We start from the raw sequence: 26279 nt of genomic DNA on the forward strand, positions 1-26279 counted from the left end.
TGCCATAGCGCCTCCAGATATTCGTCATGAGGGGGCTGCCAATGTGTAGAGAACAAATTGGCGTCTTTAGGAAAACCATCCACTGAATGGGCGCATTCCATCAGCCCAAAGGCTGAAGTCCTCAAGACGTTTCCCCACAAACCCCTGCAGCTACATCAAGAAAACAACTGTGGCTATTTCAACAAAGAGAATTAGTCTACCTGCCTCTCCCTTCAGAAACCTTCCGACTTCGTCATGAATAGAATGGGACTGTTTGGAGATAACTCAATCGTCCTCATTCTGGAGTCGGAAGACTGAGGAGGAACATCCAAAAATGGCACTACCACGAACTATGACTGAGAAACACAGCCCTGCATTTTACACAGAAGATCTAATACTTGTGACACTGAGTGCAGTTGAGGTTTCAAGGTTTTGGTCAACAGCAGTGCAGCCTGATAATTATTTCTTTCATTTATTTGTAATGGTAATTATCATGTGTTTTATACGTTTCTGACTTGAATAAAAAATAGTGTGTTCTTGTGTTAGAGTGAACTGAAGTAAATGTTATGACAAGACAATAAATGTCCCTTGGATCACAGCATACTGGTAGTGTAAGCCTTTTCACTTGTTGCTATATAGTTTTCATGCTAATGTTCCTGCTTATTTCCTCATTTTTCCTTGCTTTAAATGTTCAAAAATGTAGAACTGTGCTCTTCACAAATCTCAAAAATTTAGTATAATATGATTAGGCCTACTACGAGTTACAGTTGGACTCAGTCAAATCATGAAAAGTACGTGCGTGTAACGGTTTGTGGTAATATTAAATGGAATTAAAACAAAGGCTCAGCTGTAGGTAAAGCAGATGCCAAACTTCGGTTCATTGGTAAAATACTGGGAAACTGTAGTCAAATCTACAAAGGAATTTGCTTACATACTACATCTGCGATCCATTGGAGAATACTGCGCAAATGTATGAGATCCATAACAAATACATCTGACAGGGACTCTTTAAAGTGTACAAAGTAGGTCAACATGAATGGTCACAAATTTATTTGATCCAGTGGAGAACATCATAAAAATCTTGAGAAACTAGAATTGCTTGAAGAACGACTGCAGTTATCCTGTGCAAACCTGTAATGAAATTTTAAGAACTAGTGTTAAGTGAGGAATCTAAGAATATACTATAGTTCCCAATTGTATTGCTCCTGTAGGAACCGTGACGACAAGAGACTAATTACAATGCGCACAGAAGCATTTAAGCTGTAATGGTTTCCGCGCTCTATACGTGAATGGAGCGGGACATCAATATATTGAATAACAGAAAGTACGCACTACCATGCACTCCATAATGGCTTGCGGAGTATGTCTGTAGATCACAGCATAGACACTCTCGACACCTACGCTGAGGAAAGGAGTAGAACCCTCCTTCTGTAATTCCAAAGCCTCCTCCACGGTTGGCTGTGGTATTTCCGTATATCTTACCAACACTTATGAAAGCAGTGACAATATTCGGGCTTGAATTAATCTGTAGTCACTTGCTGAATGGATGTAAAAGCTTACATTTGCGTATCAGTTTTACATCATATTTCTTCTCTCAGGACTGCGAAACATTTGCACTGAGGATTATAGCTGCCTTCTTATAGTTGAACTTACAAAAAATATTACATTACCATGCCGTGAATGCTGTTCTTATACTGTCTTGCTTTATAGCATCGTTGAGGTAATCGATACTAAAATCTCTTACCAGGGGAAACCACAATCTAGTGTAATTAACTTGGTTCAGTTCATGTATTCGCCGAAAGATGGCGCTATATGTAGTGGCGGATTGATCGCATAGGTTAAGCGGGGTAGTGTTAGTTTGATGTGTATTGTGTTGAAGTTTTTGTATTTTCGTTACAGTGAAAATAAAAGTGACATGATTTTGAGATGTTTTGTGTTGACAGTAATTTAGAACAAAGTTAATTAGTGCATGGAGTTTAATTAAACATTTCGTCGGTCCCTTGAGGGATTCGGTATTTCCTTTCGTTCGAGGTAAGTTGGGCGAGGGTTGTTTTCCTTATAAACTGTATGGAAAATTGGTACTTGCTGTCAGTGAACTACGTGATATGATACTCATAATATCCGTATACTTCGGTCGCCTTGTACAAGATTATTAAGAACAGTAAATCAGTGCAACATAGACGCGAAGGCAGCTGTTCTGGCTGTCGGTACAACATTTTTGTTTTGACACTAATTGATGCCTACATTCCCGCTTTGCTATGCTAGAATGCGATAAAACTATCTTACTACACTTTTGAGTAATTTCTGTGACATTATGAGTGTGGGAAGTTATGGAATAAAAATGAAGCAACTTTACCGCTTTGAAAGAGGTTAGCCTATTTCCACATGTTGTTCTTTCTCTAATCATTGCATAAATCCTTGATAGTAGCGTTCGTTGTAGGGGCCTTTGTAATTTTGTGGGTAACATTGTTGCTAACACTGTCATAAGAGTTGGGAAGTGCTTTCTTAAAATCAGTTGTTGTCTGGCAATTTACCAGGGAAACGCAATCGAAGTAATCTGTTTGGATAGCGATAACATTGTTGATAAAGCGAAATCCAGTAGTGATGCCTGAGGGTGTCTTGACGTTTGATGACCTACAGATTTTAGTCAAAAATTTAGATATTTTAATACGTTGCATTGATCCAAGATTTGTTGTTGTTACAACTAGGATCTAGGGAAAACTTTCGATAATTGTGAGTATATTTTACCGCAGGCAGTGGCTGTTCGGGGTTGAGATGGCGAAACACCTCCGAAAATACGTCCAGAAACTGAGTTAGTGGCGTTCTAGTTGCAGAATCATCTTGGCTAGTAGTTGAATTTGTTTAAGCCTGTATTGTTTGCTTGACACATTCTTCCCGTCCAAATTTTGATTTGCTATAAACAGCGTAGCTGGCGTTGACAGAAGTTGGCCTTAGCAGCACTGTAGTTCAATTTTCGTTTGGATTTATATCTGAGTAGATAGTTGCGCTATAATCTTGTTGCTTGACTATATTCAGTTATTAGAACTACAAACTGTTTTTATTTATTCATTGATTGATATTATAAATTGTATAGCGGCAGTTATCTTTGGTCTTTCTTCTTCTTTTAGTGTTCAACCCTGAGGTTTGTTTGCAGCAGACCACCATTCCTCTCTTCTGCCTGCCTTCCTCTTCATTTCCACATATATGTTACATCCAACATCATCCATGATCTGTTGCCTGTATGATATCCTTGGTTGCCCCCACCGATACCTTCCCCCAGTAGCTGCTTCTGCTATTGTTCCAATGATGTTGTTGTGTCATAATGTGACGTACAAGCTTCTCTCTCTTGTTTGGATATGCCTCCACAGAGATCTAGTTTCCTGTTCTCTTCTGATCACCTCTTTGTTAATTTGTCTCTCCAGCTGACCATCATCATCATCATCATCATCATCATAATACTTCTTCTATAGCACAACCTCTCCAGGGCCTCTAGCTGGTAATAAAGTAAAACTGTGTGTCATCTATAAAATTAAATAATTGTAGTCATCATATAACAACACATAGTTAGCACTCTTCAGCAAATTGTTTTGCGTAATGCCATCAGCCTCTCAATTGCTTGTTCGAGGTGTCATTTAATTAGACCTATTTAGGTTTTTCTGATTTCATTTCTGGCCAGTGGCGTTGTTCTCGCAGGACACTTTAGAATCTTTGTGGTGCAAACACAGATACTACTTGGCTGCTTGCTTTATATAAGGGGTTTAATCTGAAAAAATAATCTAGTGCCTCCTCCAGTCCAAAAGTTTTTTTGCTTTTGTCTACTTTACTTTTATTCTATTGTATGTGTTTCAACATAATTGGGGTCAACAGAAGCGTCCGATCCCACGCGTAGTCTTTGACCCGTGACGTAAGGGTGTTGTCATGTGTGACGTCATGACGGCGCGGAGTTTGGTTTGAGTGTGGCTGTCTCCAGTTCTGTTTTATCTTATTTTATTTACTTTTCTGATCTGTTCGTTCTATCTCGTGAGGTTTTTTTTTTTTTAATTTAAAAACACTTTCTGATCTGTTCGTTCTATCCCGTGAGATTTAAAAAAAAAAAAGACAAAAAACACTAATCAGCTACTGAAGCATCTTTATCTTCTATGGGTTGCAGGGGTTACGACCCCTGGGGAGGTGGGTGGGTATTTATGCATGGCTGTCTTCACTTACACGTTTTAGCTACGCAAGGCGTCTAAATTTGTTTATATTTAGTTTGCCCCCCACCCAAAACACCCCATTTCCCGCGCTTGTCCCGTTAGTGTCGATAGGCTTCTTGTGGAAAGTGTGTGTGTTTGTTTTTGTTTCCGCCGTATTTGTGACGTCATGGGTCAAAGCAGACGGGCGGGATCGGACGCTTCCGTATTTCCCATAATTGAGGAGAATATCACTAACGTTAATTATATTTGAATAATTGGTGTTAAGTGATAATGTGTGTATAAAATAGGGAGGTTGACAGCCGTGGATACCAGTCACATGAAGTGATTACTAGAAAACTGAATTTGGGCTGCTTGGACCTGGTAATAATGCACTGTTCTTATTATAAGTACAAAATGTTCTGATCATTATAGTAAGTTATAGTAGTAGTTACCACATAAAGGGCCATAGGTATTTCTACAGACAGTAGTAGTAGTAGTTTGCCAAGAGAAAAAAACTTTTAAATATTGGATATGTGCATTTATCACAGACTTACATAAATTCTGAGAGACTCTGCTGTAAGTGGGTCTTGTAAAAATGATGTCTACTTATTGGGAGTAGAGCAACCTGTGCTTTCATCTATGTTGATATCATATGATTTAGGTTCACTAAATGAATCCAGCTTTGACTCTCCAACAAATGCCTATTGTTAATGAGAAATTGCATGTGTCAGTATGTGTACTGTAATGTCAGTGTTACGATACCACAGTTAGTTCTGTATTGACTTAAATGATGTTAATGAAGGAGTACGTTCTTCGATTGGTGTATGGCTGCAGATAAATGATGCATTAATTGCCAGAAGCAATGTAGGCTAATTTTGTTAACATCATAACCAGTCAACACTAATACTAATCACATTGATAATTATAAATATTACACCTAGATTACAATTTGCTGTACAGGTTACATGATGAGGCTTGTTGTGATCAAAATTGGTGATGGGTAGATGTTTATTTTATCAGCAGCTCTTGGTAGTATGTAAATATAACTTTTACTTGTAGACTCCTTTATAATTAGCAAGTGCCTACTTTAAAAACAAAAAATATTTATAGTCCTCTTACTACACCACTCGGCTGTTTTTATCTAATACTTCAAATGGAGCAATTGTGCAGCTTCACACACAACACTGTTGGGCATCTATATATTGGAAATTTAAAACCGTGTTCAGTGTGAATGTGAGTGTTAACTGTAAGCCACATCCCACACTCCAAATATCCTGATAATTTATAGGAGTGGCTAATAAAGCATTCTTTTAGTTTATTTTTTAATATTTGGGGATTTCCAGTTTGCTGTCTTATGTCTACTGGCAAGCTGTTTATGGTTTTTACACCAGAAAGTATACTTACAGGGTGTTTCAAAAATGACCGGTATATTTGAAACGGCAATAAAAACTAAACGAGCAGCGATACAAATACACCGTTTGTTGCAATATGCTTAGGACAACAGTACATTTTCAGGCAGACAAACTTTCGAAATTACAGTAGTTACAATTTTCAACAACAGATGGCGCTGCGGTCTGGGAAACTCTATAGTACGATATTTTCCACATATCCACCATGCGTAGCAATAATATGGCGTAGTCTCTAAATGAAATTACCCGAAACCTTTGACAACATGTCTGGCGGAATGGCTTCACATGCAGATGAGATGTACTGCTTCAGCTGTTCAATTGTTTCTGGATTCTGGCGGTACACCTGGTCTTTCAAGTGTCCCCACAGAAAGAAGTCACAGGGGTTCATGTCTGACGAATAGGGAGGCCAATCCACGCTGCCTCCTGTATGTTTCGGATAGCCCAAAGCAATCGCACGATCATCGAAATATTCATTCAGGAAATTAAAGACGTCGGCCGTGCGATGTGGCCGGGCACCATCTTGCATAAACCACGAGGTGTTCGCAGTGTCGTCTAAGGCAGTTTGTACCGCCACAAATTCACGAAGAATGTCCAGATAGCGTGATGCAGTAATCGTTTCGGATCTGAAAAATGGGCCAATGATTCCTTTGGAAGAAATGGCGGCCCATACCAGTACTTTTTGAGGATGCAGGGACGATGGGACTGCAACATGGGGCTTTTCGGTTCCCCATATGGGCCAGTTCTGTTTATTGACGAAGCCGTCCAGGTAAAAATAAGCTTCGTCAGTAAACCAAATGCTGCCCACATGCATATCGCCGTCATCAATCCTGTGCACTATATCATTAGCGAATGTCTCTCGTGCAGCAATGGTAGCGGCGCTGAGGCGTTGCCGCGTTTGAATTTTGTATGGATAGAGGTGTAAACTCTGGCGCATGAGACGATACGTGGACGTTGGCGTCATTTGGACCGCAGCTGCAACACGGCGACCGGAAACCCGAGGCCGCTGTTGGATCACCTGCTGCACTAGCTGCGCGTTGCCCTCTGTGGTTGCCGTACGCGGTCGCCCTACCTTTCCAGCACGTTCATCCGTCACGTTCCCAGTCCGTTGAAATTTTTCAAACAGATCCTTTATTGTATCGCTTTTCGGTCCTTTGGTTACATTAAACCTCCGTTGAAAACTTCGTCTTGTTGCAACAACACTGTGTTCTAGGCGGTGGAATTCCAACACCAGAAAAATCCTCTGTTCTAAGGAATAAACCATGTTGTCTACAGCACACTTGCACGTTGTGAACAGCACACGCTTACAGCAGAAAGACGACATACAGAATGGCGCACTCACAGACTGCGTTGTCTTCTATATCTTTCACATCACTTGCAGCGCCATCTGTTGTTGAAAATTGTAACTACTGTAATTTCGAAAGTTTGTCCGCCTGAAAATGTACTGTTGTCCCAAGCATATTGCAACAAACGGTGTATTTCGATCGCTGCTCGTTCAGTTTTTATTGCCGTTTCAAATATACCGGTCATTTTTGAAACACCCTGTACATCTGAACCAAAGGCTGGATTGCATCTAGTGAACATGGAATTGTTATTATTGAGAATTTCAGTTCATCATAAATTCACTCAAAACCACAAATACTGTTAAGGAGTAAATGTATTAGCATGTAAGTATAAGAACCCATAGGTAACTGAAGAGGCAATGTGTTTGGTTTTCAACTTACCACGATATTCTTCCTGGACCTACTAACTGAATGATATAGTGTGCTGGTATTCAGGAGGACAACAGTTCAACTTTTCATCTGGCCATCAAAAGCATAAATAAATCTGTTGTTGTGCTGGGTGCTCCTCTACTAGAAAATACTAATCAAGTGACAGAATACTGGAGGAATGCAATGCAGAAATACATACCCATACAGGCTCCAGTGATGATTACCAGTTTAATTATTCTGAGATAAGTTTAGTTCCTAAAAGTAATGTCATTATGCACCTAAACATAGGCAGCCTGTCAGTAGGAATGTTGAACCAGCTAAATGAAATGGAAGTATTTCTGGAGAACATGGAGTCTATAGAAGTTAAATGAACACTGGCTTAAAAGTGACAATATCAGCTTGATTAATTCACTTACCAGCTGCAATTTAGCTGCAAGTTTCTGTAGAAAAGAATGGGTTTGGAAGTTCATGCTTTCTAGTAGTACAGTCACTAATCTTTGAATTTAGACAGACTTTTAGGTACTTGAATAAGGAACAATTATTTGAAAGTTACTGCATAGAATGTTAGGAATGTGGCATTTATTATTAGCATATGCCATATCACTGGCTTTCAGTCACGTGTGCATTTCTAGATAGATTTAATACTTTGCTGAGTAGGTTGCAGGCAGACAAGTTATGTAAGAAAAGTCATTATTTGTGCTGACTTCAACGTAGATATGAATTGATGACAGGTTTGCCATTTCTCTGAAGACTTAATACTAAATTTTAGTGAATACAGTAGAGTAACAGTATCTGCTGCAACATATATAGATAATATTGTAAGCAATATCAATTGTAGTGCTCCAGGAAACTTCATTTTTGACTTCAAAATATCTGACATTCCACCCTTTTTATCTCATTGCCAGATTGAGATAAAACCTATACAGTGAGAAAGTGTTTGTAACTTTAGTCAATGAAATGTGAATAAGTTATATTAGCCTCAAATTTGAATGAAAACCTTTGGTAATTCAGTAACCACTGTTTAGTAAACACTAACTGCCATGCATTTGTACTAGAATTCTTGAGGATTTTCAGTGAAAGTTTCTCCTTCATGATGGTACTGACATGCACAATAAAACAAACTCATGGGTAACTGACAGCATAAAGATCCTTAGCATTAGAAAGAGGAAACTGCACATGCAAGCAAAGAACTACTGTAATGTGAAGTTTCTCATGTAAACAAATACAAAAGAATTTTTGACAGTGTTGTTAAACAGACGAATCAAACAGTAACTTCATCTTAAATGCAATAAACAAATCAAAAGAGCTATGTCAGATTGTCAAGATTGTTGTAGGTACTGAGAAACCTATACATTTTATCCCTAAATTAGAAGCTGATGAACATACAAAGTCTCGCCAGATCTATGAAGAATTTAACAGGTGTTTTATAACTTGAGACATAACGAATGACTTTCCCTCACATAAATCACAGTACAATGCAACACAGATCTGGAGAATTTAGATTTACTCTTTCATCCTGCTGTGAAGTGCCTGGACTTATATAGTTCTTAAAAATGTTAAAATTGTGAACTGGGATGAAATTCCAACAAAGCTAATAAAAGCAGGATGTCATAAGATACATCAGTTCTGCCATATAATGAGTCTATCACCTGCTTTCTGAACAGACTGAATTGAGTGAACAGTGTGTAATCAGTTAGGAAAGTATAACAAAAAAACATTCTGAACTGTCTGTATGGATTTAGGAAAGGGCGACGTACTGTGCACAAAAGATGCTCATAAACATGCTGTAAGAATAATAAGTGGTGCTCGCCCCTGATCATCGTGTAGAAACCTGTTTAAGGAGTTGGGCATTCTAACTGCTGCTTCCTTACGAATTTTGTTGTAAATAAATTCTTCATTTGTATGGCCGTATTGTCTGTAGTTGCTTTACAGTTTCTGAGAGAAGTTCTGTTCCATTGTTAAAACTACAAGAAAATGAGTGGTTTTTTTTTCACACACATTTAGCTTTATTGAATGAAGCATGATCAGTGATGGTAATTTCTGCTTGGTTTTTCATCTACTTCAGAGAATGCCATCTGCTAGCACGTTTTTGGCTTCTTTCTTCATTAGGCATTGATAATTGTGGTCTTAATTTTATGCTGATTTGCAAAACTACGCCTTTTTGACGTTTTAACACAGTATAATTTTGTACATCACTGTTCACTATTTATTTGTATACAAAAATGTTGCAGTTATAACACCTCTTTTGACAGGAAATCAGTATCATCATTGTTCATTGAAACAATATATGAAAAAATTATAAAATATCTGGCGTAGCTGTTGCAACAACTCTTTCTGACCTATTTAATTTTCTTTGTAGAGCAGTATGCTGCCAACAGTCATACCCAGACGAATAGACACGCACAACTGATCCAAGTCAATACGAGTCAGAGAAATGAAAACAAACCCAAGAAAATAATTTTACAATCTGACCTACACATTTGTGTGGATCAGGGCTGAAGGGGACACACAAAAACTTCTCAAGGACTGATCACATGGACTGCGTAGTGAAGCAGTTAAATAGCTTTCTTTATGCAAAGAGAGTTCAAAAAAAGTATGTAACTGACGTAGCTGTTAAAAAGAAAGTTTCACATGCTTATTATATATCAGTTGTTACATACAGTGTAATTTTTTGGGGTTTTGAGAAAGCAAACTTTCTCAAAGTGTTCAAAAACTATTGAAAAACACATGGTCATTTTCATTGCCCATCCCCAATACAAACTCTTTGTTAGCAGGATATTAGACCCTCATTTTTCATTTGTACTGCACACTTCTGTGGAATAAATTTATTTTTGACCTTATCTGCTTTGGCCCAGATTATTATGCTATAGAACACTACCGAGTGAATGTATACGTAGTATGCTACTAATCCCATCTAAAGGTCAACACAGTGACAGGCTTTTATGTACAGCATAGACAGAACTGACCTTTGCGGTTCACTTATACACATGCTGATGATGCCTCTGTTTATTATCTATTTGGATGAATGGGAACTTTGCTCATGGAGTGTCATCCAGTGTATGCAGATTGATGTCTAGTTATGTGACTTGTCATTTTTATTTGTTAGCAATCATATGTAATATATGTCTTTGCAGGATTAAAGTTTAAACTGTTTGCTGTGAACCAGTTGTATGCCTGGATGGCATCATCTTTGGACTAATGATTCTCTTTCCCTGAACTGTATTACTCAAATTCATAATCCCACAAGACATCGTGGAAAGAAAATATGCACAATAAACCAGCTCAAGTGTATTACAAGTGCTGAAGATAGCACTAAAAATATTTTAAATCTAGGTGAATTCAGCTTCAGGTGGAGGTTGTGAATATTCTTTTCAGAAATGCCTCAACCTTCTCCACTTGACCAATGATGCCATCTTCATAAGGAAGTGGAATGTCATCCAGCAGAAGTACTGTTGGGAAACCAAACATAACGTTTCATTGCAGCTAAGTCTGTGCATTATTTATAGTGACAGACTGATTTCCTATTACTTTATTACTCTAATCCTGGCCACATCCTGTAACAATATGCTTGTAACATTGACAGACGCAAAGCCATTTCCTGTTACTTGACATTATAAGTGTTCTACTTCATATCACAGTAACAAGAATGAAAACTTTCCTGTCTTGTTTAACATTATAATTTATGCCAGATTTTTTTATGTAGGGACAGCTGCCAAAATAAGCATTTTGTTTCAAAAACTTTCGTGAAACGGGTAAGATGAATTATAATTCAGGTAATGCAAACTTGACAAGAAGTAATGATTGAACAAGAAAGATACTCTTTAAATTGGGAATTTTACTTATTATTCTTTGCTATTGTTGTACTGAGATTTGTGTTGCCTATATTGCTTTAATTTTATTTTGAGAGTCATGTGTCATATTGACAAAACGCACAGTCCTACTCAGCCTTTCTCTCAATTCTGCATAACAACTTATGTCATTCATGTTGTGGCACCAAAATTAAGGTACTCTGCAGTAAATATGGAAGCCAAATGACTTGTCCCCTTATGGGGCCCACACTCTTTCGTGAGTATGTGCATGGTGAGTACGAGGCCCCAAGCTGTTGCAACACTTATTTCGTTTTCTGTGCTGCAGTCTCTCATTGTACCATTCCCTAGGTTCTGCTTTCCTTTCTTAGAATACTCGTTCGTTTACTTTACATCACGTATTGGCTGAAGTAAGTTTTGGTCACCTTTTGGGTTTGACCCATTTTTGTTTTTCTGTTGTGTCGACAAACTGTGGAAGAACATCTTATATGCCACATACTGAATGCAGTGTTAAAGATCATGTGGAAAATTTGAGTCTTTGGGAGGAATGCACAGAGGATTGTGAGTGATTAAAACCTATTATTCCATACAATGTCTTCAGACATGTGTTCATCTGTGTGACATAAGTTACCATTACCCCACACAAAACTCTGACTTTCGTCCAAGGGGCACAGAGACATTATGCTTCAGGCGAGGAGCTATATGCTAATCGAGAGCAGTGAGGCATACATTTTGTCAGATGCACCCAAAAAGGTCCCAAAAATAATCGTAATAATAATAATAATAATAATAAACATAAAGTGTGCCGTTATCTTAGCCTTTGAAGAGAATCTACTCCAGGAAAAATTTGTCATGGTATACAGGCGTGACGTGAAACCCTACGTCCCAGCACCCACGAGGTGTGTCTAGAGCATACACTTTGGTCATGCCGCTGCATGGTGTATTCCAAAATGCGTTAACTGTGGACAACCACTCCATGAAACAACCATCTTTGTGTGTCAATTGTATGGAACACCATCCTCAATGTTCACCTGCTTGCCCAATCTTATAAATACAGGAATATAAATCTGTTGACCGTCTGTCATTCACTGAGGCAAGAAAAAATGAATGCCTATATCTTGTTGACATGATGATCATTTATGCGAAAGTCACAAGTATCAACCCTATTACCCCAATCATTTCCAAACCAGTTCTCCTACTGCCTTCCTCTCTTGGGGTTCTCACGCCACAATCTGCAGGAACAACTTTCCACACCCACCCGAAGAAGCAGCATTCTCCACTGGCATCTACCAGCGACAGGTCTTGCTCTCGGGACTCCTCCCCAGAAGCCCACGTTTCAAAGCCCCAATACAACCAATGGCTGAAGGAACTGCTGCCTGTGGGTCTTGGGGGCTACCTGCTCTTTATCAGGCGGGCGGGGGGGGGGGGATCCAAGCTTATTATGGATAGGTCCTCGTAAGAATCTTGGCCACCAAGGGCTGCATTGGAGCGCAAGAAGAAGAATAATTGGGACAAAGATACTCTGGTGGCCCGAAGGGACCCAGTCCCCTCGTGATCAGATTCTGAACCAATTCTGATTTATTTGGCTCCATACCCTTTTGTAACAAACAGTGGTTCTGGTGCATGAGCAGTCCTCATGGCCCTCTCAAGCATAACCTGGACACCCATGATGTGGTAATTCTGTGTAATCATAATGGATATTACTGTCACCTGCCAGAACTACACCATCTTATTTCCTCCCCTTCTGAAATTAGCATTGCTTTATAAGAAACACGCTTCACTGATTGCCCACCACTCCATGGTTATCATGCATTCTGTAGGATCTGTGCTGCCCCATCAGGGAGGCAAGGGGTGGGGTTGGAAACACTGTACATTGGTTCACACAGATGTTGTCAGTAAGTAGAGTCTCCTCCTAACCACATTGGAAGCAATAGCGATGCGGTCAATGCGGATTCAGATGAATTCGGTGATCACTATTTGCATTGTTCATTTACCTCCAGACAGGCCACTTACATACATTGAGTTGACCACATTAATCCAACAACTTTCCTTCATTTTTCTCGTACTTGGGGACTTCAGTGCCCACCACTCCCTGTGGGGGAGTGCCTCTTTGTCTGGTGGAGCCTTCTAATTGACCAGCTTCTTACCAACCATGACCTCTCTCTCCTCAGTGATGGTACTCCTATCCACGTCAGTGCTGCCCATAGCACCTTTTCAGCTATTGACCCCTGTCAGGTTGCATAGACAATGTTGTCAAGATGTCTCCGATACAAACACCAATACTGCTGGAACTGCTATTCCCATTTCTACAGGTTCTCTCCATCCCCTGCCTGTGCAATGGGGTACCATCGATACAGCAGTAGCTGTTCAGGATTGTGAAGAACCTTGCAAAGTTTCAAGTGACTTTTTTCGCAGACCAATCTTATCACTTTCAAGTGACTTGGTGCTAAGGTTTCATATCTAATTAAATGCAGTAAGAAGAAATGCTAGGAAGGCTGTATCTCCTTCCTGGGAACTTATGCATCTTCGTCACAGGTGTGTGGCCAAGCTCCCTAGTCTTCTGGCCAGCAAAGATCCCGAACTGTAATAGGTCTCTTTCTTTGGGATGGTCTCTGTTCTGTTCTGCTCTGTCAGCTCTTGCTGCGTACCTTGTGAGCCACTTTGCATCAACTTCCTCCTCTTATGCGGCTGCCTTCCAGATGCATAAGTGACAAATGGAAGACTTGCCCCCATACTTCACCCACAGCATGACAAAATATATTCACTGACAGGGAGTTGCTTCAGGCTCTTGCCTCATCTCATTATTCCATTCATTGTTGGATGTTACAATATTTGATTGTTACTCAAGGGCATCATGTCCTCAGGGTCTTACACTATACCTGCCTCAATGTTGATTTCCCTTCGCGATGGCGAGATAGTAGCACAGTTCCAACAGTTTGGCTGGGCAAAACCCCAAAAATCCATTGACAGTTGCCAGCCCATTAGCCTCACCAATGCGCTGTGCAAGCTACTTGTAAGGATGGTTGCCTGCGAGTCATGCTGGGTTGTCAATTCTCGGGGACTTTTGTCCCCGTGTCACTGTGGTTTCAGGAAGGGACAATCCACAATCAGTGATCTGGTTAGGTTGTGAACAGCAGTTTAACAGCTTTTTTCTGAACACTGACACCTCATTGCTGACTTTTATTGTCCTACTTCAAGGCGTTTGACACCACTACCTACAAATTTTTGTCAGTTCCCCCCCCCCCCCCCCCTCCCCCCCCCTCCTCTTCTGGCTTGGAATTGGTACTTCAATCAGCTTTCAATAGGTCTAAGAGAGTGACGTCATGCTGGGCTCCATGCTGAATGTAACTGTATTCCTCATTACCATCCCTTGGCTACTGACCTCTGTCAGGCCATTCGTCATCCCTGCAGTATTTGTTGATGACTCTTTTATTTGGTACAAATCTCACTGTTTAGCTTTGACTGAATGCCAGCTCCAAGGTGCCATCCAACAGACTTCTGCTTGGGCCCTTTCCCATTGTTTCCATTTCTCTCGTGCCAAGACGCAGGTTGTGCATTTCTGTCATCGTACCATGGTCTGTAATGACCCATCACTCTACTTGAGTACATAGTGCTCAGACGTTCTTTCAAAGTCCCAATTTGTGGGACTTCTCTTTGACAAGAAGTTGACTTGGCTACCTCATATTCATCAATTGAAGATTAACTGCATGTGAAAGCTTAATGTTCTGTGCTTCCTTGCCCACACCTCTTGGGATACAGATTGCACTACTCTCCCTAATATCTGCTGGGCTCTGGTCCGGTCTGGATTATACTGTGGTTGGCACGGTTATGGCTTGATGGTGCCTTCAGCTGTGAAATTATTAGACCTAGCCCATCATTGTGGAGTTTGGCTGGTCACTGGCACCTTCCGGACTAGTCCCCTACGCAGTCCCTGCCGAAGTGAGGATCTTGCTTGCCTTTAGTTGTGGCAGTATCAACTCATGCTCACCTATAAAACTGCCAATCGACAATTTCGTGATCATCCGACATATCCTATTTGTTCGGATAAGAGGGACATGGATCCCAGTACTCCACCTCATGTGGGATTACCAGTTGGAATGCGCTGTGTAGCCTTCTGCCAGAACTTCCACTCGGTTGGTACGCTCTCCACTAATTAGGACGGATCTGTCTCAGAGACCTAAAGCTTGTCACCTCACTATCTTTTGGCATTTGTTCCTTTCAGTTCTTCAGTAGTGTCAGGGTGCTACTGCATTTTATACTGACAGCTCTAAAACTATGGATAGGATGGGTTGTGCTTTTACATCTCCCGCCAGTCAGGAATACCCTTCTTTGTCAGAAACATGTAGTGTTTCTATGAGAGAAATGTTGGCCATTAACAGAGCCCTCATTTTATTAAACAGGCACCACATTACAATATGTGGTGGCTCAATGAGCAGTTTCTGAGCTGTTTACTGATGTTATTCTTGTCACACTGTAATACCTGCGATTCATGACCTTCCCCAGATACTTAATCATACCGTCTGCTTGGCCGTCTTCCTCTGGGTCCCAAGTCATGTGGGTATTCTAGGTAATTGACTGGCAGACTATTTGGCTAGAGAAGCAGTTACTCACCTTGTATTCACATTCACAATCCTTGTGTGACAGCGTGGTTTAGTTGTCTGTGTACGGAAAATGGCCACTCACCTTGCAGTGATATCTTCTGCTGTCCAATGCACATGCCAGTCCTGTTAGAAAATGGATAATGTTTCTCTACTGGAGAAGTTATAGTAGGACCAGCAGGACTACATGTGTCTACTGGTTGCACTAAATATTTTAGTTTCAGGTTAACTGAGCTATTAAAGGATGGATAGGCAGTAATTTGTGAGTGAAAACTTCAATTTGTTGTTACTTGCTTGATACAAAACACTGCAAATCCAGTGCTAATCTTAAGTTACAGTTTCGACACACACACACACACACACACACACACACACACACACACACACACACACACACAGTCACTTGTAATAGCCAGCTTATGGTACCTAACTGAACTTGTTACCAGGAAAATTATAAAAAGGATAATCTATGACAGCATGCTTGCTCGTATATTCCCCAACTCAATCCCTTTGAATGTTATGTTCTTGGTCCCGACTTACACAATAAGCCACACGAATTTTAGTTAATTTTCAAGTCACAGTTCACATATAAAATCTGGAATTCTGCGTTCATCTTTCTTACTCATTCGTGTTCACTTTGCGGCACTCCATGCTGAAGTTAAACTCAAAATTATGCAAAATTATCATATTGATTCAGAGTTCCTAATACACGCCTCCAAACATGATGAGGATTGAGGTATGAACTGAATAGAGACTGCACAAAGCAGTTCTTTAGCCCATGTAGTATACACGAACATACTCTCTTCTCATTGGCTGAGAAACGTTACAGCCAATGGTCTGTCAGTATAAGTCTGCACTATCCCGTGTCTCTTGCATTGCACCAATCACAACTTAATAACGTTTATGAACAATTTGTTAAATGAAATTTAGAAAATCCACAAATATCAAGCTAACGCCCTTTTTAAATAACTGAGTTATTGTAAAAGGGTTCATGTTTCTCAGTATATAAATCGGCGACATAAACTTTACAAATTTTCCCTGAGCATATGATTCAGTCTCCGTACAGATGCTATGCCCACACTATCATTTACTCAGTTAACAGACATAACAATATTCATTTATTATATTAATTTGCATTGACATTAATAATTAAGTATATTAAATCAGCAATTATTAATAAAAGAAGAAATATTCACAGAAGATACAATTTCATTTCCAAAGTATGTTGTTTTGATGGCTCAGGATTTCATAGTCTGTATGATGCTGACAAATTTTGGTCACAGCACATACTACTTGGAACAAACAGGCTTGCTCGATCATAAGCGTACATCTGTCATGCTAGAACCATGACTTACAGTGTGTATGAAGCTATCTGCTCATGTCAGATGTCTAGAGATGCGACTATAAAGAATTTTTGCAAACAAATTTGTAATAATTATAAATCTCGACTATTTTCTAAATTAAAATGGATTTCCAGAAGTGGACTTACTAAACTAAAATATATAATGCTCACTTCAGACTGTGTGTTTACAAAATTTCCATTTTTTTGTTTCAAATTCTTTACAAAAGTCATGTTGTATACACATTCGCTTTTCAACAAAAAAATTTACTTATGTTTTCACAATACTTCAAATTATTTTAAATCGTTTTTAGTTAAGCACTGAATTTCAGTAATCATTAAATGTTAATGACTTTAATTCTTCTCTAAGGTTTTCAATTTTGTGTCACTCCTCCAGTATAATTTTTATGGGTTCTAGTAAGCTCACCATTGGGTAACTGTCGAGCCTCGTGCGTGAAGTGTTCGGGAGTGGAGGCAGACTTTAATGCATTATAAACTTGGAAATTGTCTTTCTTTGCATTTATTGAGGCTGTGGTGCCCACCGAGAAGAAACCAGTTTTGATTGTAGTTTAGTTGGGGCTTGCTGGCAGATAAAACTGTATATGGGACTAGGACTTGAAGCCACAATTTTACTTTTTGTGGGCAAATGCTCTTACCAACGGAGAAGCCAGCCATGACTCAACACAGCTTTAATCAGCCGGAAAGTTTAAATATAGCGCATTCTCCACTGAAGTGTGAAATATTCATTCTGGAGTAGGTTTTTTCTTTTTTTATGTAAATCCATAATTGGGAGACTAGTTTGTTTGTCCCTTTTGAAGTGCACAGCTTCCATTTTTTTCCTGTTTACATACTTAATGCAGTTTTTCATTATTGCTTATAATGTCAATGTTCCCTCACTGTTAGCTTTACCATGATGAAAACAAATGTAATGGCAGTCACCAAGGAGGAGGAAACATTTGGCATTGAAAGGGTTGGTTCTCCTTGTTGGTGTGCCTTAGAGGAGTAATCCTCGTAAACATTGACTTTGCAAGACTTTCTCTCTCTTCGCACGTGCTGTGAGCTATGAACAGCAGTGATCATATGTATATGGTGGACAAATAAGGTAAAGTCCACCTCCTTTGCTATTTACTTACATGAACAAGTGGGTTACTTTGCATGTGACCAAACAAGCAGTATGAAGCAATTTCCACCAGGTGCTATCAAATGGCAGCAGATGAATCTCCAGAACAGTGTAGAATTTTGGAATGTGTTTTACGCTCGCATATTATGACATTTCTGGAGACCAAAAATCTTGTTTATAGAAATCAACGTGGATTCCGAAAATGGATGAGTATGTGAAACCAAACTGACCCTGTTAGTCAATAAATCTCAAAAGTCAGTAGTGCCCAGGTTTGTGCATTTTTGACGCCTGGGAGGCCTCAAGTACAACTGTGCACTGCCACTGCCACTGATGAACAGAATACAAGTGTATGGTATATCAGACCAGTTGTGCGGTTGAAGAGTTTCTAAAAACAGAACATAGCACGTCATTCACAGTGGACACAAATCTTTGTGTGTAAACATAACTTTGGGCATATCTCAGGGATGTGTTGTAGGGCCATTACATTTCATAATACATTCAAATGACCCGGTGGATAGCAATGGAAGTACCATAGGATTTTTGTGGATGGTGATGTTGTATACAGAGAAGCTGCACTGCAAAAAACCTGTAAGGAAATGCAGGAAGACCGTCAGAGGATAGGTGTTTGGTGCAGGGATTGGCAGTAGACTCCTGACATAAACAGATACAACATATTAAACAAATACAGGGAGAAAGACTTGTTATTGCGGAACAATCACTGGAAGTAGTCACATCCATTAACTATCTGACTGTACGTATACAGAGTGATTTAAAGTGGAACAACCACATAAAACTAATTACAGGTAAGACAGATGACAGGCTGGGACTCATTGGTAGAATCCTCAGGAAGTTTCAGCCACTCATAAAGGAGGTAGCTTGCTAACCCTTGATTCAATCGATATCTGACTATTGCTCTGCAGTCTGGAATCCATACCAGATAGAACTGGTAGAGGAAATTGAGAAGATCCACAGAAGAGCTGTGTGTTTCCTTTAATGAGCAAAAAAGTGTTACAGAGGTGCCCAACTAACTGCAGTGGTAGACGCTATAAGATAGGTGTTGTGCATCACAGTTTGGTTTACTGCCATAAATTTCAAGTGTGTGCATTCCTGGAAGAAGTAACAATATATTGATTCCTCCTATGTATATTTCAAGAAAAAGACCATGAATGGAAAATTTGAGTCAGGGTTTTGAGGTGGCTTACAAACAGTCACTCTTCCCATGAACCATTTGTGACTGGAACATAAAAGGGGGGAAGTGACAGTGGCACACGAACCACATACTGTCACCTACTGTAGGGTGACTTATGGAGTATGGATGTAAATTGTTTGACAGAGCAACATGATGCCATAAAGTCAGGGCTTTTGAATATTGTATCTATCATGACAGCAAACTGTGCATAGTGACAGTAGACTGTTTCTATATGCAAGCAGACTGCCCAGAGTGGAGAAAATATCTTATGAGCACATGCAAATGAAACAGTTTAGTGCACTTGGCAACTCAGGTATAATTGTAATCAATCTACTTGGAATTGCCCATATCTTACAAAATTTTTAGTAAGAGCCAGTCGCTTTCAAATCAAATACTAACTTGATGCAAAGAATGGAAACTTGACAAGTATATGATTCTAGTCTAAGCTGAAATTTAATGAGACCTAATTTCAGTAAGTAATTTTACATAAATTCTTTGGGGTAGCAATATGTAGGAATAAGAAATGGGTGTGTCACATAGGCTCAGTTATAGGTAAAGAAAAGGAAGGCTGCAGTTTGGACACACAAGGGCTTGCTTTATGAAATATTCACACACCATATATTAGATGGTGTCAGCAGCTGCACTGTCGGTGCCACCACTCTCTTAGGAACATAATGGATGTGGTGAATTTTTTTCTTGGCATTGAGAACTTGCTTTCATGTGCTACTAAGATTATATCCACTGTCCCTGTTCAAGCTGTTCTTTCACGTTCTTATTTATACCACCTTTTTAATAACGGAATCCCAGGTTGTAAAAACCTGTTTCATCAAACAGTATTTTGTGCTTATTTGTGAGGCTGTGTCCTACACTTTCCAATTTCTGAAGTTTGTGATTTTTGGTGTGCCTTTGATACTCTGCACAGTGGTCGGAGATGGTACATATGGATGGACCAGTGCAGTTGCTTTCACAATAATTGTGTGAACCGTGCTTATTCTTTTGGAATACATGTTTCAGATGTTTAATTTCGGAATCCAAGTAGTCCTCCCCAGAAACAATTATAGCCCTTTATGTCAGTGTATTTAAATCAGCTATCTTCTGGACTGTGTGGTCGAAACTGTGCTTGCTGAGGTATAAATTGGTATATGTCGGCTTGTGGTACACGGAAGGGCTGAGACGCTCATCTGACATTCGTTGCCTGCCCAGAACATTTAAAAATTACAACTTTACTTCTCTCTGTCTTGATAGTTTATGGGTGCATGCTGCTAACATGTTAAAGGAACTGCTAAAGAGTTTAGCCACCATGTAGCCAGACTATAAAAATGTCAGTGACATGTTAAAATGAGCATGGGTGAAATGGAGCCAGATTTAATGCATGTTGATTGAAATGTTCCGTAAAAAAGTTGGCCAGTGTTGGGGGACAATGGAGAACTCATAGCCATTCTGTCTGTCATTTCATAAAATTTACTGCCATACAAGAAATAGGTGATCATCATAACATGCCGGAACAACTTCATTGTTTCAGGAGGAAACTGCTGTACTAACTGTCACAGGAACTTATGTTTACAGAGAGACTGCATCCACGCTGGTATTTGGCGGGCCTGTAAGGGGCGGGGGGTGAGAATGGAAACCCTGACACTATGTCACAATGAAATGCTTTCTTTGTGAACTGTAGTTAATCTATACGGCTTATGAGCTGTAAGTGCTTAACGTCTGAGATTTTTCCCGACATTGTCTGTACACTAGAGACCATTAAGACCACTAGCAGACCACTTTCCTCCTGCTGGAACCTAGCTTTCTTGTAGGACGTCAGTTATGGATTTTCCTACTTTTCCTCTTTGTTTTACACCACATGTTTCAATTAACCTTTGGTCGGTCCCTCATATCTGGGTTTGGCCTCCACCTTTTCATTAAGATTTTACAGAATGTGTGGGTTAAAGTACCCCAGTACCAGGGGTAGCTAGTCCATGTTTGTACTCATCAGGTACCCTTATGGTGGTACCCCCTTACCACACAGGGAACACAGTATTGATGTCTCAGCTAGCATCTCCTTGCACGTGTCTAGGAGTAAATGCTAGTCTGTTTGGAGGCACCGGGACTCCAGACACTGGCCACCATGCCAGGTGGTCTTTGCTCTGGCTGGGTGGTGCCTGTGGGGAGAGCCCCCTTCGAACTAACCAGTATTATGGCAGATATTTGACATCACGAAATGACCAAAGTTATTAGGTGGTGGCTGTGAGGCTCCAGCAGTCCCTTTAGACAAATGGCAATTCAGTGCAGAGTGTTACTGATCCTAGGAGCTTTCCCTGCTTGGCCACACCATGGGAGGAAAACAAAATCCAACAATTTGCAGACAGTTATTCCCCTAATTTCCTGGCTTCCACACAAACAGATAGATGTCCCGTCTTCCTTTACTAAACCAATGTATTTGTGGGGGTTATTTGAGATGTACTTGGTGAAATCTATTCCATTAGCAATTTGTGAAGTGGTTCCATCTTAAGACTGCAAATCCTACCCAGTCCTGGGTGTTACTCTCCTGTATACAACTTGATGTACCTGTTACTCTAACGTCCATAAGAACCTCTCAACATGGTACAGAAATTAATTTTTCACTGGGACCTAACACTGCAGACAGTTGAACTACACGAACACATGTCGAGGCCTCCCAGGTAACGAGGTTGACAATGGCATGTGTGACCTTACTTTTGAGGGGGATTTGCTAATTTAGGAGGTTGAATTATGGTTTACTGTTATGAATTGAAGCTGTGTTGCCGACTTTTGATATGGTGCTTTAAATGCCAGCTCTTTTGGCACTTCTTCCCAGTGTACATAAGACCCGATTTGTGGAGACTGGCAATCCACTTCATGAAAATTCACCATGTGTGTTACAACCTGTCTGTCAATTCTGGGAACGACCTTCCTCTCCAAGTCCCAAAATGTGTTACGGGTCAATGCATATGAAGTGATCCAGTGATGGTTGCTTGACTGTTTTTAAATATTTTAATTTTTTTATGTGATTGCCCTATATTTGAGAAGTTCAAAACAGGTTTTTTAAAATAATTTATCTTGCACCTTTACTGGATGGTGCCCATTTTTATTTGTAGGCGCGTGACGATTTTTCAGTCTGGAGACATTAGCGAAGATTTGAATATCTCTGCACTGGGTTAAGTTACAACATTGCAATTAACATGATTGTTTTTAGAAAAGTGTTCTCAACAATATTATCTATTACACAAAATACCCTAAATTCAAAAATAACCAGTCAAAATGACCTCCCAAGTTTGGTATCCAAATTTTCGAAAATCCACTTCTTAGGCCCAAAAATAACAAAAAAGGAGTGATTTATGAGTCATTTTTTTTCCTTTAGTAAGATATCATGTGCTACTAGCCTCATAGAGTAAAAACACTTACAAATGTTTCCTTAATTTTTTATGAATTTTTGAAATTTAAAAATTTTGGTTTTTTTTGTAAAGGTTGGCGTTAGTTATCTCAGGTGGGACTGAATATAAAAATATGATTTTTGCACAGTTTGTACACCTATATGATAGCAATGTACTCTAAAAATTGCAACATTGATATGTGACTGTGAACAAAGATATGAATTTTTGAAAATGAGGAAATAACTCACATTACTCTACAACTGATCTTATGGCTGTTGCCTATTTAAATGGTTTATTGTTTCAACGTAATAAAATTTGTGACATATAATAAGTTGACATTATCACCCAATATTCATTTAGTTTATTTATTTTTAATGATGCTACATTAAACAATTGGAGCTTTCGGTTTTTTCTATGGTAATAAAAATGCCTATTTACATTTAGGTTTATTGTCAATAAAGAAGTACATTATTGCTGGGTGGGGCATTGTTGTAGTCAGTCTGTTCTGAAACCTCTGTTAGAATGGATGTACATACTTCGAGAGTGGAGAATGTGTTATGTGCTTTGTTCTATGTGTAATTTGTAATTAATTTTGTGAGATTAACTGGAATGCAATAACATGGATGACTGTGCTCTGTTGGACAGATAGCAAGTGAAGTGTGTCATAAATCAGTCTACAGTTCAGTTTCAGAAAACTTGAAAAATGTTAATGACTTTGATGAAGTTTGACAAATTTTGTTTAAATTTCGAGTAACTTCTTCTGTAACATCAGTGTGTGAGTATCTCATGAGAAGAAATATATTTTGAAGTACAACCACAATTTTGGAAGAAAGTGCTGTGATCCACTTAAAGTTAATTAAAAGCCTATTACTAAAGGTTTGAGGGAAATAAAACTTGAACATTTGTCCTTGCTATGTGAGAATGAAACAGCTTCCCAAGTGAAACGTTATGTGATTCCTGGAAATTCCGAGTGCCCAAATTGTTGTGAATCCAGAACCAGAATAGTGTAACCTTGTTAATGACATTTATATTCCTAATGAGGAAGCTGTTAGCATATTGGATTTTGCTTTTTCTAAGTTAGACATATCTCCTGCTTCGAAAATAATAAAATTGAGTAGCAGAAAAAGAAAAGCAGCTGTTGAGAAAATAAGGTACAACAAATTTCAGACAAAATTAGAAAAGACTTGGAATCATGCTTTAATAGCACACATACCAACATTATTTCTAAAGAAGAAGAGAACCTATCACCAGCATCATCTGACACTGTATATTTGAGCTCTATAAAGAAATTAAAAGTTAAATGTTCAGTGACATCTAAAGAGGAAAAAGTTAAAATTTTAAGTTTACTCCCTGACTCATGGTCAAGAGAAAAAAATAATTCATGAATTCAACGTTTCTCATTGTTTGGTTAAACTAACCCAAAAATGAGTGAAAGAGCAATGCATTCTTCCATTTTTAGGAGAGAAGAAATGAGTAGGTATAAGTGAAGAAACAATGAAAAAGATCCATCAGTTTTTTGAAGATGATGAAGACAGTAGAATGTGCCCAGGTTGCAAAGATAGGTAAAGTAACAAAGCAGAAACGACTAGTGCTGTCAAATTTTAATGAACTTTACGTAGCTTTCAAAAATTATCATCCTGAATGCAAAACTGGAAGGGCAAAATTTTGTGACCTCCACCCTAAGTGGTGTATTTTGGCTGGATCCTCAGGGACACACTCTGTATGTGTTTGTTTATATCATCAAAATGTCAAACTGACGACTGCAGGTGCAAAACTCAGTGATCTTAACTACAAAGAGTTACTAGATTTAATGGTCTCTGACACTAACAGTTATGACTACATGATGAGTTTGTGTAATACATGCCCTGGTAAGGAAAGTTATTGAATTGTTTCACGAATATGGTGGGAAATGCCAGACAGTATTACCCTCAAATAGTGGGTCACAACTGACAGGGCAGAAATGATAACAGTGGTTAAATCTCAGGAAGAGTACTTGGCTTGCAAAAACTCCAAAGTCACCACTATGTTTCTAAAATCTAAAGTAAGTTTTTGAAGGACAAAAAAGCACAACTTCATGAAACTGAATGCATAGTGCTAGCTGATTTTGCAGAAAATTTTGCGTTTGAGGATGCATACAGGGTACCGCTGGGACAATGACCAGGCAACAGTGCATCCATTTATTCTCTACTTTAAAAAAGAGAAAGATGAAGTTTGCAGTTCTTCAGTTTGCATTCTAAGTGACTACTTAGAGCACAACACTTTGGCTGTGCATGTGTTTCAAAAGTATGTAATAAATTACATAAAAGAAAATTTTCCCTAGGTTGAGAAGCTGATATGCTTTTGAGATTGAAGTGGTAGTCAGTACAAGAACAAAAAGAATTTTTCAAATCTCTGCAACCATGAAGTAGACTTTGGGCTGGTGGCTGAATGGCACTTTTATGCATCTTGCCGTGGTAAAAATGTATGTGATGGAGTAGGAGGTACAACAAAACATGAAGTAAGTAAAGCCAGCCTACAAAGACCAACCACAGAGCAAATTCTCACAGTAGAGGGCATGTATGTCTTTTGCAAGGATAATATTAGAGGTATTACCTATTTTCTGATCAAGAAAGAAGTGGTTCTGGATATGAAAATACTTAAAAACAGATTTGAAAACTGCATAGCAATAAAAGGAACAAGACATTTCCACAAATTCCAGGGCATTGCAGAAAACTTAGTTCAATGTTATGTAACATCAGAAACCAAAATTTATGAGGATCATTGTGTCAGTAAAATTACATCTCTGTCTTTAATGTTGAATGACATAGTGGCATGTGTGTAAGATGGAGAGTGGTGGCTTGCAGAAGTTGAAAGAATAAGTTTGGAAAACAGTGATGTTTTTCTGCATTTTTACCACCGTGCTGGCCCAAGAACATCATTCAAGAAATCTACTAGTGACAAAGTTTGGATACCAATGAAAAATGTTTTAAGGAAACTTAACCACAGCAACTGGGAGGTCTTATTCTATATCACAGAAGCTGTCTGAAAAAATAAGTGTTCTTAACATTCACCACCAGGTTTTGGAACAGTCGCATCTCGAAGGATGTTAATTGAAACTATTTATTTTAAGTATGTCAAAATAATATAAATGTTAATTTCAGTGATGTTTCCACTTTTTGTATGTAATTCAGCACCTTACTTCAATAATAATTGATTATATCCTGCCAGTATCACACATGAATAGGCAACAGCCATAAGATCAGTTGTAGAACAATGTGAATTTTCTCCTCATTTTCAAAAATTCATATCTTTGTTCACAGTCAGATATCAATGTTGAAATTTTTACAGTATGTTGCTGTCATATAGGTGTACAAACTGTGCAAAAATCATATTTTTGTATTCAGTCCCACCTGAGATAACTAACGCCAAACTTTACAAAAAAAGAAAATTTTCAAATTTCAAAAATTCATAAAAAATTAAGGAAACATTTGTAAGTGTTCTTGCTCTGTACAAGGCTAGTAGTGTATGATATCTAACTATAGGAAAAAAATACTCTCATAAATCACTTCTTGTTTATTATTTTTGGGCCTAAGATGTGGATT

The 26279-nt window shown here is 38.9% G+C and overlaps 1 protein-coding gene across 1 annotated transcript in view; it reads left to right on the forward strand.

Moving 5' to 3' along the window:
- Window positions 1-1738: 1738 nt before the first annotated feature.
- LOC126469750 (regulator of G-protein signaling 7) overlaps window positions 1739-26279 on the forward strand; it is a 262114-nt gene continuing 237573 nt past the window's right edge. Inside the window, exon 1 of the mRNA XM_050096964.1 lies at window positions 1739-2010. The gene's annotated coding sequence lies outside the window, so the exon portion shown is untranslated. The remainder of the gene's footprint in view (window positions 2011-26279) is intronic.

The sequence above is a fragment of the Schistocerca serialis genome, chromosome 3 (genome assembly GCF_023864345.2).
Source record: "Schistocerca serialis cubense isolate TAMUIC-IGC-003099 chromosome 3, iqSchSeri2.2, whole genome shotgun sequence".
In the NCBI taxonomy this organism is placed as follows: Eukaryota; Metazoa; Arthropoda; class Insecta; order Orthoptera; family Acrididae; genus Schistocerca; species Schistocerca serialis.